The 15,472-nt window shown below is 42.8% G+C and overlaps 1 protein-coding gene across 6 annotated transcripts in view; it reads right to left on the reverse strand.

Moving 5' to 3' along the window:
- Positions 1 to 8,819, reverse strand: part of LOC147011051 (sodium- and chloride-dependent GABA transporter ine-like) — a 119,074-nt gene extending 110,255 nt beyond the window's left edge. For 2 of the 6 annotated variants that reach the window (XM_085859795.1, XM_085859794.1), the window contains exon 1: positions 8,416 to 8,593. The gene's annotated coding sequence lies outside the window, so the exon portion shown is untranslated. Of the gene's footprint in view, positions 1 to 8,415; positions 8,604 to 8,670 lie in introns of those variants that run through there. The other 4 variants (XM_085859796.1, XM_085859801.1, XM_085859798.1 and 1 more) reach the window with 4 other exon arrangements.
- Positions 8,820 to 15,472: the final 6,653 nt, after the last annotated feature.

Consider the following 15,472-nt stretch of genomic DNA (forward strand, 5'->3'; position numbering starts at 1 on the left):
TGGGTTGTGATTTGGAGTCAAGATGGCGACCACGAGCAAAAAGAGGAAGGATCTATCCATGGAGGATAAGGTGGCCTTATTGGACCATTTCAATGCAATGGCGAAGAGAAGTCAGCGCGAGACTGCAATCGCGTTGGAAATTTCTCATGGTCAGCTCCAGAATCTTACTAAGAACGAAGGCACCATCAGAGCAGAGGTTCAAGAGCGAGGCAGTGTGAAGCGGAAGCGGGTGGGGAAAGACGAGGAAGTGGAGAAAGCCCTGCTTGAATGGTGGGAATTTTCGAATGGGAGGAATATGCCAGTGAATGGCCCGATCTTATGTCAGAAAGCGGAAGTCCTTGCGCAAAAAGCTGGTAATCACGACTTTAGGGCCACTGACGGTTGGTTTTCTCGGTGGAAGAAATAGAATGGAATTGTCTTCGACAACGACGACATTGAGACAACAGGTGAAATTACGGAAGAGGGAATGACCGACCAGCTCGTCGGTCAGATTCTCGAAGCTACCGAGCCCATAGCTGAAGAAGTGGAAGAAGAAAGCGACGAGAAAATCGAGCCGATGCCAACAGCGGCAGAGATGCAGACTGCACTCGCCAAATTGGATAGGGGACTGCAGCTCTCAGGTTTTGCCCATCCCGATTTCCGCCACGTGGCGGATTCCATAAAGGAACATTTGCGCAAAACCTTCCCTCCCAAGCAAGCAACCTTGGAGAGATTCTTTTGAACAATCCCCTTGTCACCGTTTGATAAATCAATGTTTTTGTAGCGTAAAGCAGTGTTTAACGACATTCGCTTTTTGTCTTATCTATCCAGTGGGTGGATGAAAATAGGTTCTCCGCTTAATAAATCCAGCCGGTTAATAAATCCAAACGGCGTGGTCCCATACTGGATTTATAGAGCGGCGTCAACTGTACAAATATATATATATATATATATATATATATATATATATATATATATATATATATATATATATATATATATATACAAACACACACACACACATATTCTTCTTCTTTTGGCTGCTCCCGTTAGGGGTTGCCACAGCGGATCAACCGTCGCCATTTCGCTCTATCCTCCACATCTTCCAACCACCTGCATGTCCGCCCTCACCACATCCATGAACCTCTTCTTTGGCCGTCCTCTTCTCCTGCTGCCTGGTGGCTCCATCTTCAGCATCCTTTTCCCGATATACTCCGCTTCCCTCCTGTGCACATGTCCAAACCATCTCAATCTCGCCTCTCTAACTTTGTCTCCAAACCGTCCTACCTGCGCAGTCCCTCGAATATATTCATTCCGTATCCTGTCCATCCTCGTCACTCCCAATGAGAATTGCAGCATCTTTAGTTCTGCCAACTCCAGCTCCACTTCCTGTCTTTTTCTTCGCGCCACCGCCTCCAAACCATACAACATAGCTGGTCTCACTTCTGTCTTGTATACTTTCCCCTAAACCCTTGCAGCTACCCTTCTGTCACAAATCACGCCTGCAACTCTTCTCCACCCACTCCATCCTGCTTGCACTCTCTTTTTCATCTCTCTCCCTCACTCTCCGTTACTTTGGACAGTTTATCCCAAGTATTTAAACCCATCAACCTTCCCCACCTCAACTCCTTGCAACCGCACCATACCACCACCCTCCCTCTCATTTACGCACATATCCTCCGTCTTACTCTGACTGACTATCATTCCCCTTCTCTCCAGTGCATACCTCCACCTCTCAAGGCTCGCCTCAGCCTGCTCCCTACTCTGCCGACAGATCATGATGTCATCCACGAATATCATAGTCCATGGAGACTCCAGTCTGATCTCGTCCGTCAACCTGTCCATCACCATTGCAAACAGGAAAGGGCTCAGAGTCCATCCTTGGTGCAATCCCACTTTTAACTTAAACCGGTCCGTCATTCCTACCGCACACCTCAACGCTGTCACACTGTCCTCATACATATCCTGCACAATCCTCACATACTTCTCCACCACTCCCGACTTCCTCATACAATGCCACAACTCCTCTCTTGGCACCCTATCATAAGCTCTCTCTAAATCCACAAACACACAATGTAACTCCTTCTGGCCTTCCCTATACTTCTCCATCAACATTCTCAAAGCAAACATCGCATCAGTGGTGCTCTTTCCTGGCATAAACCCATATTGCTGCTCACAAATCGTCACCTCTCTTCTCAACCTAGCTTCCACTACTCTTTCCCACAACTTCATGGTTGGGTTTAACAACTTTATCCCTCTGTAATTTCCACACCTCTGCACATCACCCTTGTTTTTGAAAATCGGAACCAGTACACTTAATCTCCACTCCTCTGGCATCCTCTCACTTTCCAAGATTTTATTAAACAATCTGGTTAACAACCCCACTGCCATCTCTCCTAAGCACTTCCATGCATCCACTGGTATGTCATCTGGGCCAACCGCCTTTCCACTTTTCATCATCTTCATAGCAGTCCTCACTTCCTCCTTACTGATCCACCCCACTTCCAGATTCACTATCTCCACCTCTTCCAACCTTCTCTCTCATTTTCTTCATTCATCAGCTCCTCAAAGTACTCCATCCACCTTCTCAACACACTCTCCTCGATCGTCAGCACATTCCCATTTGCGTCCTTTATCACCCTATCCTGCAGCACATCCTTCCCAGCTCGGTCCCTCTGTCTTGCCAATCGGTATAAATCCTTTTCCCCATCTTTTGTATCCAACTTCTCATACAGCTCGTCATATGCCTTTTTCTTAGCCTTTGCCATCTCTCTCTTTGCCTTTCGCCGCCACTCCTTGTACTCCTGCCTACTTTCTTCATCCCACTGACTATCCCACTTCTTTTTCGCCAACCCCTTCTTCCTTATACTTTCCTGTACTTCCTCGTTCCACCACCACCACCACCACCAACCAAGACACAATAATTTTTCGCAAATGATGCAATATATATATATATATATATATATATATATATATATATATATATATATATATATATATATATATATATATATATATATATATATATATATATATATATATATATATATATATATATATATATATAGCATCATTTGCGAAAAATTATTCTGCCTATTGTGTCTATTGATATTTAAGTGTACATTTTTTGTATAACCATAATCGAATTAAGTTATAAATGTTACAATCTCAGTTTTTGCATGTCTTGCAATAAGCATGGCGACTGAAGATCGAAAGGAGTTCCGAAAATACTGTTGCGATCCGTTCAGCTGCCATAAAACGAAACAACGAAAAGATCTTCACAATGTGTCAAATGATATGTTGATGAAATTTTCTTCAAAGGTGAGAAAAGATGACAGACTTTGTACTTGGTGCAGAAAAAAAAAACTCAGTTGTCACCAGAGCGGACTCAAGAATCATCTTCGACCAGTTTGAAATTATCATCAGAAGGTACTATCGAAGGCATTGCAGAATCGATTTTGACAGATGAGGACGAGGAGGTTTTTGAGGGAGAAGCAGAAGTTGACCTCTTCAACCAGTTGTTATCGATGATAGGCGAAAGCCCATTTGACAAACGAAAGCCGGAAAGGAACCCAGGGTTCGTTCCTGAAAAGCGAAGTAAAGTGGAAGATTCTGTGCGAAAGAAATTAGAACTAGTTGCTGGACCAAGCACTGCGGAGAAAACACAAAATATAGCGTCAAAATGTGATGAAAACTGCATGCCAGATGTGATCAAAAGCCTGAAAGAAAAATACGTTGTTTCGAGCCGTTCAGAGCAAATATATATATATATATATATATATATATATATATATATATATATATATATATATATATATATATATATATATATATATATATATATACTGACAATATTTGCTAGGAATATGAGCATCAGAGGGATGATGAGTGAATTCAGTTGCTCCCAAAGAATAGCTGTGCAAGCCAAAAATTTAGAGAAAGAAAATGGTATGCTGTCGTCTCGAAATCCCAAACAGGGTAAAATATTTCCTGACGAAGTGAAATCTGCCGTAACCGAATTTTACTGAAGTGATGAAGTCAGTCGAATAATGCCGGGAAAAAGGACTGTGTAATAAAGGTGGTAAGGAATGAACATGGAAAAGACAAAATTCAAAAGCACCTGGTACTAAACAATCTCAAGGAACTGTTTCAGAAATTCAAAGAGAAGAACCCTGGCTTGAAAGTTGGATTCGCGAAGTTCGCCATGCTCCGTCCCTCGGAGTGTGTCCTGGCCGGTTCAGGCGGTACACACAGCGTATGTGTATGTACGATACATCAAAATGTGAAACTCATGTTTGGTTCCAAAATGCCACAGGTTGCCGAACTTCCTTGCGATCATCATGTGATAGCACGCATAATTTGTAACGCAGCACAACTGGCATGTTATTTCAGAACTTGTGAAAGTTGCCCATTTCTTGAAGACTTCAAAACCGAGACACTGAGTGCTTATGAACTAGAGGATATTGATGAAATTCAGTTTAAACGGTGGACATCCACCGACAGATCTGAACTGAGCTCCATGGTCTGCCTTTGGAAGAATTCATTAATCAATTCTGTGAATGTGCGGTAAAATTAGTGAGACACGTCTTCATTGCCAAGGCCCAATCCCAGTTTCTGAAAAATAAGAAAGACAAAATAGGTGAAGTAGAATTTGTCATTATTGGAGACTTCTCAGAGAACTATTAGTTTGTCGTACAGGATGCGGCCCAAGGATTCCATTGGAACTGCTCTCAAGCGACAAATCACCCCTGGGTTTACTATTTCAAATCGGATGATGGCAAATTAAACCACGATTCGTTCACGATTATATCAGAATGCAAAACTCACGACGTTGCCTCAGTGCACCTTTTCCGAAGAATGCTCATTGAACACTGGAAATCTAGCTTTGGAAATGTAAATAAATTTTACTCTTTCTCAGACAGTTGCGCTGGCCAATATAAGAATTGCAAAGCCTTCATAAACCTATGTCGTCACAAATCAGAGTATGGTATTGACGCAGAATGGAATTTTTTTGCCACAAGTCATGGCAAGGGCCCTTCAGATGGTGTGGGAGGTACAGTCCAATGAGAAGCAACACGTGACAGCCTGCGTAGACCTTGCGACAGTCAAATTATTTCTTCAAAAGATCTTTTCGCCTTTGCTGAAAATGGCTTTAATGAAATGAAGTTCAGTTACGGGATCCAAGAGACGTATGACGAGGAAGAACGAAATCTGGAAGAAAGGATAAAAACGGCCAAAACCATGGCTGGAACTCAAAAACTTCATGCTTTTATCCCCATTTCTGAAACTGCTCTTCAAGTACGCAAATTCAGCCTTAGCGATCAACACCGTATCAAGTCAGCTATTTCAAAATATACACCAACTTTTAACGAGAAACTCTCAGGTTTTGTCACAGTGCACTATGATGGAAAATGGTGGCTTGCCTGCATCATGGAAGCCTTTCAGGACACTCATGAAGTGAAAGTGAATTTTCTTCATCCAAACAGGCCCGCAAATAGTTTATTTTTTTCTTGACATTGAAGATCACTGCATTTTAGACATTTCTCATATACCTCTTTCCGTAGAACCAAAAACTGCTACAGGTAGAACCTACACAATCAGTAAAAAAGAAACACAGCTGTCAAATAAAACATTGGTTGGCAAAAAATCTTGACTATAATCTGCTAGGAAAAACTCTGACTCGGACGAGTATCACTTCCAGTTCCTGCATGTGCATGTGGAAAATTTATGTACAATATACTAATATAGTGTAATGGAAATCTTGTGTTCAAATATTGTGCCATGTATTGTGGCGTATTGTGTGTCCAGCACCCGAGTCCCCGAACAATAAAACAATCATCACACTTGAACCCATTGAGATCCAATTTTCATTTATGCTGAGGTGTTGGAGTATATGAAGGGGTATTCTCACACAAAAAAAAAAATCGGGACCATCGGTTTGGCTGGGGAGCGGGGGCTCAGGGTCAAAGGGCGCCCCAAACTATAACTTTTTGAATTACTGTTTCGGAGTGATTTTACTTTACGCGATTCGAAAGGTCTCACTTTTACGAGCATTTTGATGCCAACATCATCCAAATCGGACCACTACAACCTGTGATATGGCCACTGGAAGATTGTGGGTCAACCGGGAGCACCCAAAAATTGGGGGGGGGCTAAAATGGGCCCCGATTGGCCCCCAGTTCTGAAAATTGACACATATTGTTTTACGGTGGATACAAACACTTGCACAAAAAAAAAGAGTAAAATCTAAGACGATGTGTCAAAATTTCGCTGAAAAATGTGTACACTTGACATGGAACGCCCCACTAGGGAGCGTCTGTCCTGGGGGCCCAGCGACCAAGTTTTCTGTCAGTGCTCCTTTTGTACTCAGGGGGCCTGGTACTACCATTCTGCGTTGGTTTTAGCCATTCTGCTGTTCGGTTGAGTTAGCGCAACCAAAGGGTCCCAAATTATGGAGCGTCTCTCCTGGGGGGCCCAGTGACAAAGTTCTCTGACTGTGCTCCATTTGTACTCAGGGGACCCCTTACTAGCATTCTGCGTTGGTTTTAGCCGTTCCGCTGTTCGGTTGAGCTTGCATGATTTTCGCGGCATCTAATTAGCGTCTGTCACTGGTATTCCAGCGGCGAAATCGTCTGTCATTGTTTATACCGTGTTACAAGCTATACAAGTAATATCAGAAACCTACTTGGGGCCGTTCCGCTGCCAGGTTGAGCTTGCGCTGATTATACGATACGGATATTGACCACAGAATGTCAACCCAGCAGCAGCGTTCTGGCAGACGCAGATTTCTGTGGTGAGAATATCATCTGGCATCTTACCATGACGGCAATTGCTCCCCTCTTCGGTTGAGCTAAACCCCGCGGGCTCCCGGTATATAATGGTCAGGGACTGTGCAGCTTGCCTGCTCAGTGGGAAAACGGTCCAATCTGCCCTAACGCTTCTGTAATTGCTGATCTGGCCTTATAGACCCTGGGACCACTTGCAGATGGATACCTGTGGGGAAATCCATGGTGTACCCCACCACCAGCACTACCTCATTGTTATCTATGATCTCCATTCTAAATGGTCTGAGGTCTTCCCGGTGGGCTCCTAATGCCTGGAGTTACAAGTATCCAAAGCTCAGGAAGAGCATTCCTTCAAAATAATGAATCTCAAAATCAGAGTAACGTTCCACAATGCAAGAACAACACCTGGATGTTTTAACGTTCATGGTGATGGTGACACCAAGATGGATGGGAGTGCGGAAACAGAAGTTAGGTTGGTGGAAAGGAGGATGGCGGAAGAGTACTGCATGAACATCAGTTTAAGGCCCACTCATGATTATCATGGTGATGGAGTTTGTCGGCAGGAGGGTAAACATGACAGTATTCTGGAGTGGATGTTGTACAGACAATTTGGTTGTTGTGGCGGAGTGCAAGCGGGAGATGCAGGAAGTACTGGGGAAGAGGAAGGAGGCATTCGGGAAGCATGGGCTGAAGAAGAGAATAGCGAAGCCTGAAGTGATGTGGGTCAGGCAGCAGAAAAAAATAAATGAATATCAGGTTGTAGGGGAAGGCGCTCAGACAGGGAAATAGGTTTGAGTATGTGGATGGAACAGTAACCAGGGTCAAAGGCAAAGGTGCTGAGGAAGATTCAGGTGAGTGCGAAACCATGGATGAGGGTGGAGAGATTGATCACAGACAGTAAAATATCAAGGGAATTGAAAGGGAAGGTTCTGATGTCATGTGTAACGCCGGCCTACCTTTACTGTCTGGAGACAGCAGCACCGACAGAGAGACAACTAGAGAGGATGCAGGTCTGCAAAAACAATTGGGTCAGAAGGAATGCAGGAGTGAAGAGGATGGATAGAAAGAGGCTGGATGAACTGAGGGAGGAGTTCAGTGTGGAAGTCAGCTTGACAGGGAGATTGATAAAAAGCCAGCTGAAGTTTGCTTGTCACATGGTGTGGATGGGGGAAGAGACCATGTTGAGGGAGCAAGGAAGGAAGAAGAGGTAGACCATGGTTGAGTTGGGAGGATTGTGCGAGTGCAGATATCAATAAGGTGGGGGTGGTTGGAGTGTTGGTAACTGAGGAAAGAGGGAAGTGGAGGAGTATCATTGTCAAGGCAGGGCAGAAGTTTGGTACCATGTGACCTCACACCTTATAAATGAATGAAAAGGAAGAGGAGGAAGAAGTCAATTGAGAACATTTTGAGCTGATCGACTTCACCGGTATCATTAATGATTTTGCAAGACGAAAATCCATAACAATAACAAAAAAAAAGGTTGCGAGTACAGTGGAACAAAATAAAAAGTGTACAAGAAGATAATACACTTTTTTTGAAAAAAAAAAAATTTTTTTAATTTTTTATTCCTAATAAAACGTAATTTAATCAAATTGTATCGTATTTTCTGAAAAGCAAGAGCAAGCAATGTTGTTGATAGTTGATACTTCACCGAGAGATCACCAGTGCCTTGACGCCGCAATGCCAGTGTAGTTATTTTAATCCTGTGCCACTGCCAGAGCGAATTGGACCTCGACCCATTTTGAGTTGTTTCTCCATCGACGACACACTCGTTTATCGTGCCTCTTCCAATCGTATCCGAATTTCCACCCTCCAACTCCTTCCATTCCTTCAGCAGTACCTTCTATGAAATAAATAATCAATAAATAAATAATATCAACAGAAAAAGTCAAACGACCCGTCGTACCCTCATGTTTTCATGGTCCGCATTATTACCACATATTCGTCTTCTTCTTCTTCTTCTTCATAACAATCTATTTATATCGTATTGGGATCTTCAGAGACGTGAGGCTCTACATACGCCACGATCCAAACACAATTTGTCAGTCAGTATAAAGACAAACAGGCCTAACAAACTTTAAAATGTACGTTCTTCCCAAGTTCTTTGATAAATCTATTCACGGCTTTGTAGAGTCTTAAAAGGGTACTTGTGGTCTACTCAGTGTAAAAATATCCGGCAGATTTTGGCAGCCAATTCCGATTCGCCTGACAGAGCGAATTAAAGAGCCGCGCTCTCGATGCCTCATGCAATGGGAATTGAATTTAAAAGTTGTGGAAATCTTCAGGTTCCTTCCACCGTGCACATGTCCTTCCCTGTAAGGTGATGCCTGAAATGAAAACGAGAGAAGAACCTTCAGAGTGTAGGCTTTATTCCATTTGATTGAAGCCGCTTCTACGGGCAAACGATGAGATGGTTCAGTATTTGTTGACTCATCGTACTTCTCAGCCAGGTTTTCAGACGCCTGGGTGCGCTGAAGGAGCGATCACCCGAGCAGGAGCTTGCTGGGGAGATCATTGGCAATCGAAGCAACCGTTCAACCTGCGGGAACAATTGGCACACCTCCGGTACCATCTTTTGGGTGATGGCTTGGTAATCCTGAATACAGGAACCAGTGTACTGCTTCTTGAAGAAGAGCAATTCTTCTTTCAGACTCTCTGACAATTCTGGATAAATGGTAACGGTGTCAGGGTCATACTCTCCAGAGAGTAACATCTTTGTGAGGCCGCCGTGCCATTGCAAGTGTGTAGAGGTGAAGTACGTAGTCATGTTCGACGTAGCTGAATCGAGAGCCGTGAAATTCCTCGTTACGTTTTCAGCCGTGTACACTGTATGAATGTGACCGACAGAGCTGCCGTCAGTGGGTGTGAGTGGCCAGCCAGCGCCGTGCGTAGAAGAGAAGTTGCATAGAGGGGGCGACGGTAGTGTACATCATGTACATCATGTACACTACCGTCGCCCCCTATATGCACCGTACAGTACATGTACAGTACATGAGGTATATCTACAGCGTGGGGCTGCATGGTATAATGACAAGAATAGCAACGAAGGCTTATCGCTGCGTATCAACAGCTATTGCTTCATTTTTTGCATTTTTCAAATAGGCATGGGACTCGAAATGTGAGGGGGGGGACAGAATATACTCTGTCCCCACCCCCCCGGATCGACGCCCATGGGTGACCCCCGCAAAACCACGAGTGGGTGGGTCACCTCGATCGGAGCAGCAATCAAATGATGACATCTTCAAGTGAAGAATATATTTACAGCAAAGACACAAACACACACACACACACACACACACACACACACACACACACACACACACACACACACACACACACACACACACACACACACACACACACACACACACACACACACACACAAAAACACACACACACAAACGCTATGCGTGACATATATTATACATATTATATACACACTTGTTATACGTGACAAATTGCACATGTTATATGCACACGTGTTATGCATGACAAATTATACATATAGCTTTATGTTATATGTGACATGTTGCACGTTATATACCCACGTTATGTGTGACATGTTGCACATGTTATATACACACGTTATGTGTGACATGTTGCACATGTTATATACACACGTTATGCGTGGCATGTTGCACATGTTATATACACCCATGTGTGACATGTTGCACATGTTATATACACACATGTTATATGTGACAAATTGCAAGTTATATACGCATGTGTTATGCACGACAAATTATACATATAGCTAGATGTTATACATGACATGTTGCACATGTTATATACACATGTTATACGTGACATGTAGCACATGTTATATACATGTTATACGTGATATGTTGCACATGTTATATACACATGTTAAGGCCCTGTCACACTTTGACGATTTAGTCAGCGTATGTCGACGTATGAAAAATTTGTCTAAAACGCTGGCACATGTCGAATACGTTATGAGTAAGTTTTGTGTACGTTAAGAGCATGCTGGCATACGCTGGAGTACGCTGAAATACGTCGAAGTACGCCGAGCTCGTCGACAAATTTTAACATGCTTGAAATTTTTCGACGTATGCCAGCGTATGACTCACATGTTCGCATACGCTGGCCATAAGTTGTAGGCACGTTACGCGATCGTTGACACACGTCGACACACGTTACTTGCAAGTTACTCATAAGTCGAAACACGTCAGTGTTCCAGACTCCATGCTTTGTTTTGTTTTTTTCTTCGGCATGACGGTGATGTTGACTCTTCGATTTCTAGTGCGGTTATAAATATAATATAATTAATAGGCTGCCGCTCAACGATTTAAATCATGACCGCACTAGAAATCGAAGTGTCAACATCACTGTCATGCCGAAGAAAAAAAAAAACAGACAAAAAAAAAACCATGGAGTCTGGAACACTGACGGGTTCCTCCTGTGTGAACCCCATTTTATATACCAATTCCCCAAAACGCTGCCAATACGCCATTATATGGTAGCTGTAAGTTAGTAACACGTTCAGTAAGTTCTGTGGTCATCCGGAAGAGGTCACATACATCTACATACGTCAATATGCGTTGGAGATACGTTACACATAGGTTCAAAGCACGTTACTCATAGGTTTAAGGCATGTTACTCATAGGTTCAAAGCACGTTACTCATAGGTTCAAAGCACGTTACTCATAGGTTCAAGGCAAGTTACTCATAGGTTCAAAGCACGTTACTCATAGGTTAGAAATAAGTTTCGGGTACGCTAAACATTACCTCGACGTGTTTCGACTTATGAGTAACTTACAAGTAACGTGTGTCGACGTGTGTCAACGATCGCATAACGTGCCTACAACTTATGGCCAGTGTATGCGGAAAGTGTGCGTCATACGCTGGCATACGTCGAAAATTTTTCAACATGCTGAAAATTTGTCGACGGACTCGGCGTACTACAACGTATGCCAGCGTGCTTCAGCGTGCTCTTAACGTATACAAAACTTACCCATAATGTATTTGACGTGTGTCAGCGTATTCGGCAAATTTTTCATACGTCAGCATACGCTGGCTAAAACGTCAAGTTGTGAAAGCGGCTTGACACTTCGATGTCTAGTGCGGTTATGATTTGAATCGTCGAGCTGCAGCCTTTTAATAGGCTACGCCACGTGATCGTCGGTGATACGCTGCTGCGCGCTATGCATAAGTTAGACTATCGTTGAGCATAGGTTGTGAACGCCAACAACACACTCAGCATTCGTTTATATAAGTTATCTATATGTTAAAGAAACGTTCTGTGTATGTTACCACTACATTATGCATACGTCAATCTCATTATGAATACGTCCAAAACTGGAAAAAACTAGAACGGGCACTCGGTAGAGCGCATACCTTCGCCGCCGCAACTTTTTTCTGGGCACATTTGAAAAACGTCATTTTAAAACGTCCATGACGTCACAACCGTCAGTCCGATTGATGTCAAATTTGGTGTGTAACCTCCTTGAAGGCAGTCCAACAAAATGGAATGATAAACACTGAAAAATTAAAAAGTTGAAAAATGACGTCATCTTTTGACGTCATTTTGACGCACTTCCGGGGACGTCACGTCCAATCGCGGACTACCATTCTGAAAGCTCGAAGTTCACTGAACGTTTTAACGTTGGTTTCATGTCAATAGCTCTATTATATCTGAAGCTATGCCTACAAGTATATTTTGACCTTGAGTGTGACCCTGACCTTGACTACAGAGTTAATTGGCAAAACCTGTACATCAATAAACAGATATTTTGGTACTGATCCTAATGCCTGGATTTGGGAGACTTTGGTTGATAAATTATATAGATATTTGAATGTAAAATATCAGGACATTTTAGCCACAATTGAAAAACGTCATGTTCAAACGTCAATGACGTCATAACGGTCAGTCCGATCGAAGTCAAATTTGGTGTGTGACGTCCGTAAGGTAAGTGCTACAAAACGGTATGATCAAAACTGATGAGATCGAAAATTGAAAATTTACGTCATCTTGTGACGTTATTTAGACGCACTTCCGATGACGTTACGTCAAATCCGACACTACATATCCGAAAGGTATCTCGTCATGGAACAATATGGCGGTGGTTGCATGTCGATATCTGTATATGAAGGAAGTTCTGCTCAAAAGAGTGTTTTTGACCTTTTCATGACCTTGACCTTTGACCCGATCACTCCCAAACTCTAATAAAATCGTCCTTGGATACTCACGAATCATCCCACCAAATTTCATGCAATTCGGTTTAATACTTTCTGAGTTATGCGAATAACAAACAAACACACATATTCACAAATAAATAAATACACAGCGACCAAAACATAACCTTTCGCAGAATGCGAAGGTAAAAACACCAATAGTTCAGCGTACGCCAGCGTCTTACATACATTTTGATACCTTGCCATACGCTAGCTAAAACGTCAAGGTGTGACAGGGCCTTTATGCGTGACATGTTGCACATGTTGTATACACGTTATGTGTGACATGTTGCGAATGTTCTATAAACACGTTATACGTGACATGTTGCACATGTTACATACATACGTCATGCATGACATTATACATATTATATACACACGTTATACGTTACATATGGTTGGATGTTTGGTGAGTGGAGAGAGTTGGCTGAGGACAGCGTATCGTGGCTGAGGCAGGTCAGAAGCTTGATGACATTGGACCTCATCCCTTATTAAGGAGAGAGAGAGAGAGAGAGAGAGAGAGAGAGAGAGAGAGAGAGAGAGAGAGAGAGAGAGAGAGAGAGAGAGACAGACAGACAGACAGACAGACAGACAGACAGACAGACAGACAGACAGACAGACAGACAGACAGAAAGAGACAGAAAGAGACAGAAAGAGACACAGACATAGAGAGATTGGAAAACTGACCAGAATCTAAGTTAAGACTTTAAATCGGCAAACATTACCGATCTGCATGAAACAGGTGCAATAACAGATCCCTGCAACTGCAGACCAATCAGCCTCCCAATCATCAGCAAGGTTATGGAATCCATCATTGCTACTGACATTAAATCCTTCCTCTTGTGCTGGAATAGAACTCAATTTCCACAAGTTAGATCAGCATACCAAAGGAGAATCCTTAGTTTCGTATATACAGATGAAGAACATTCAATGATTCACGAAAACATTCGAATGAACTTCACTGAAACAGAAGCCTGAAGCAGTCCCTCTTATACTCACTTGACATTCAAAAAATGGGAGGGTGAGACATTTGGCAATTCAATTCCGGGATGAGCTGATAGGCACGAGACAAAATAACTCACAAATGCAAAACGTGGCCACTTTGGATGGGAGGGAGAGAATAACACAATCATGGCAAAAGTTTGCTTTGTTTATAACCAGGTCATCCTCTTTCTATGCAGCGAGCAAGACCTTTTTCACAGTAAGATATTCATTTATCCCTATGTGGGTCTCTCGGGAAAAGGGAAACGTTACTGCCAGCCAATTTGACTAGAGTACAAAAATTAAATTTATCAAGTTCCAGCAACAATTATAATTGAGACTACATGAATATAATTATTTTTCTTCCACACGCTTCTCCAATGGCTTGATTTCCAATCATTAATTTGGATTCAGACCAGGTCACTTAATCCTGGATATGCTGCTTCTGCTCTCCCAACAATGGCTGGAGATCCTCAATACCAGACAGGAATTCAGAGCCATCTCCCGACACATATCGCTTGCTTTCGATATTGTCTGGCACCCTTCCTTGCTCAGTAACCTCTCTTCCGATGGTATCCAAGGGCATCTCCACTAATGGCTCGCAGACTTCCTTTCCCACCACAGCCAATGTGTGGCCCTTAATGGAGTTTCTCGTCCCCTCTTCCTCTCTACAACAGTGATCAAAACCTGGCATTACAATGGAAGAACTTCCTAATGAGTGGTGAGAACAAAGAAGGTCTCTTTGAGTTCTTATTCAAAGCTTGGCAGAAAGTTGATGCCAGACCCTTGCAGGACATTGTTGTCCACCTCTCTCATGGAATTGGGTGCCACAGGAAATGCATGATTAATGGGATAACATGTACAAACGTCATCTCTGAGCTGTGTCTACTCCGATTAGGAGGAGGCAGACAAGAAAATCATTCTCCATGCCAAGCACAATCCAGAGTCCAGAGTCGATGTCATTGTGATGACTCCGGACACTGACATTGCAATGTTGCTGCTGGGACATTTGGAATATCTCCAGTGTCGAGTTCATTTAATATAAGAACCGGTCTCAAGGGTACCAGTCTCACCCTCAACCTGCTTAAAGTATCGGCACATATCGGCCTTGATTTGGGCAGAGCTCTGATCAGCCTTCTATTTTTACAGCGATGGTATCCTTCATGAAGCTCAAGCAAATTATGGAGCTCAAGCATTTATACATTGAAAACCAAATTAACCCTGTTTAACTCACTTGTCAAATCAGTACTATCATATGGATGTGAGGCTTGGAAGATAAACAGAGGGGACAATCGAAAACTTGACATATTTACGTTCAAATGTCTGCTTATTATATTAAAAATCAGATGGCCATACATCGTATAAAATGAAGAATTACTGAAAAGAACCAAGGTAACGAAGATCAGTGATGAAGTGAAGACAAGGAGATGGAAATGGATTGGATACTTGCAAAGAATGAAAAATGAAAACAACTGTCTGGCAGCATTTCCATGGACGCCCAAAGGAAGAAGGAAAGTGGGATGTCCAAGAAC

The sequence above is a fragment of the Eptatretus burgeri genome, chromosome 16 (genome assembly GCF_056783735.1).
Source record: "Eptatretus burgeri isolate ZD-2024b chromosome 16, Ebu_testis_v1, whole genome shotgun sequence".
NCBI lineage: Eukaryota > Metazoa > Chordata > Myxini > Myxiniformes > Myxinidae > Eptatretus > Eptatretus burgeri.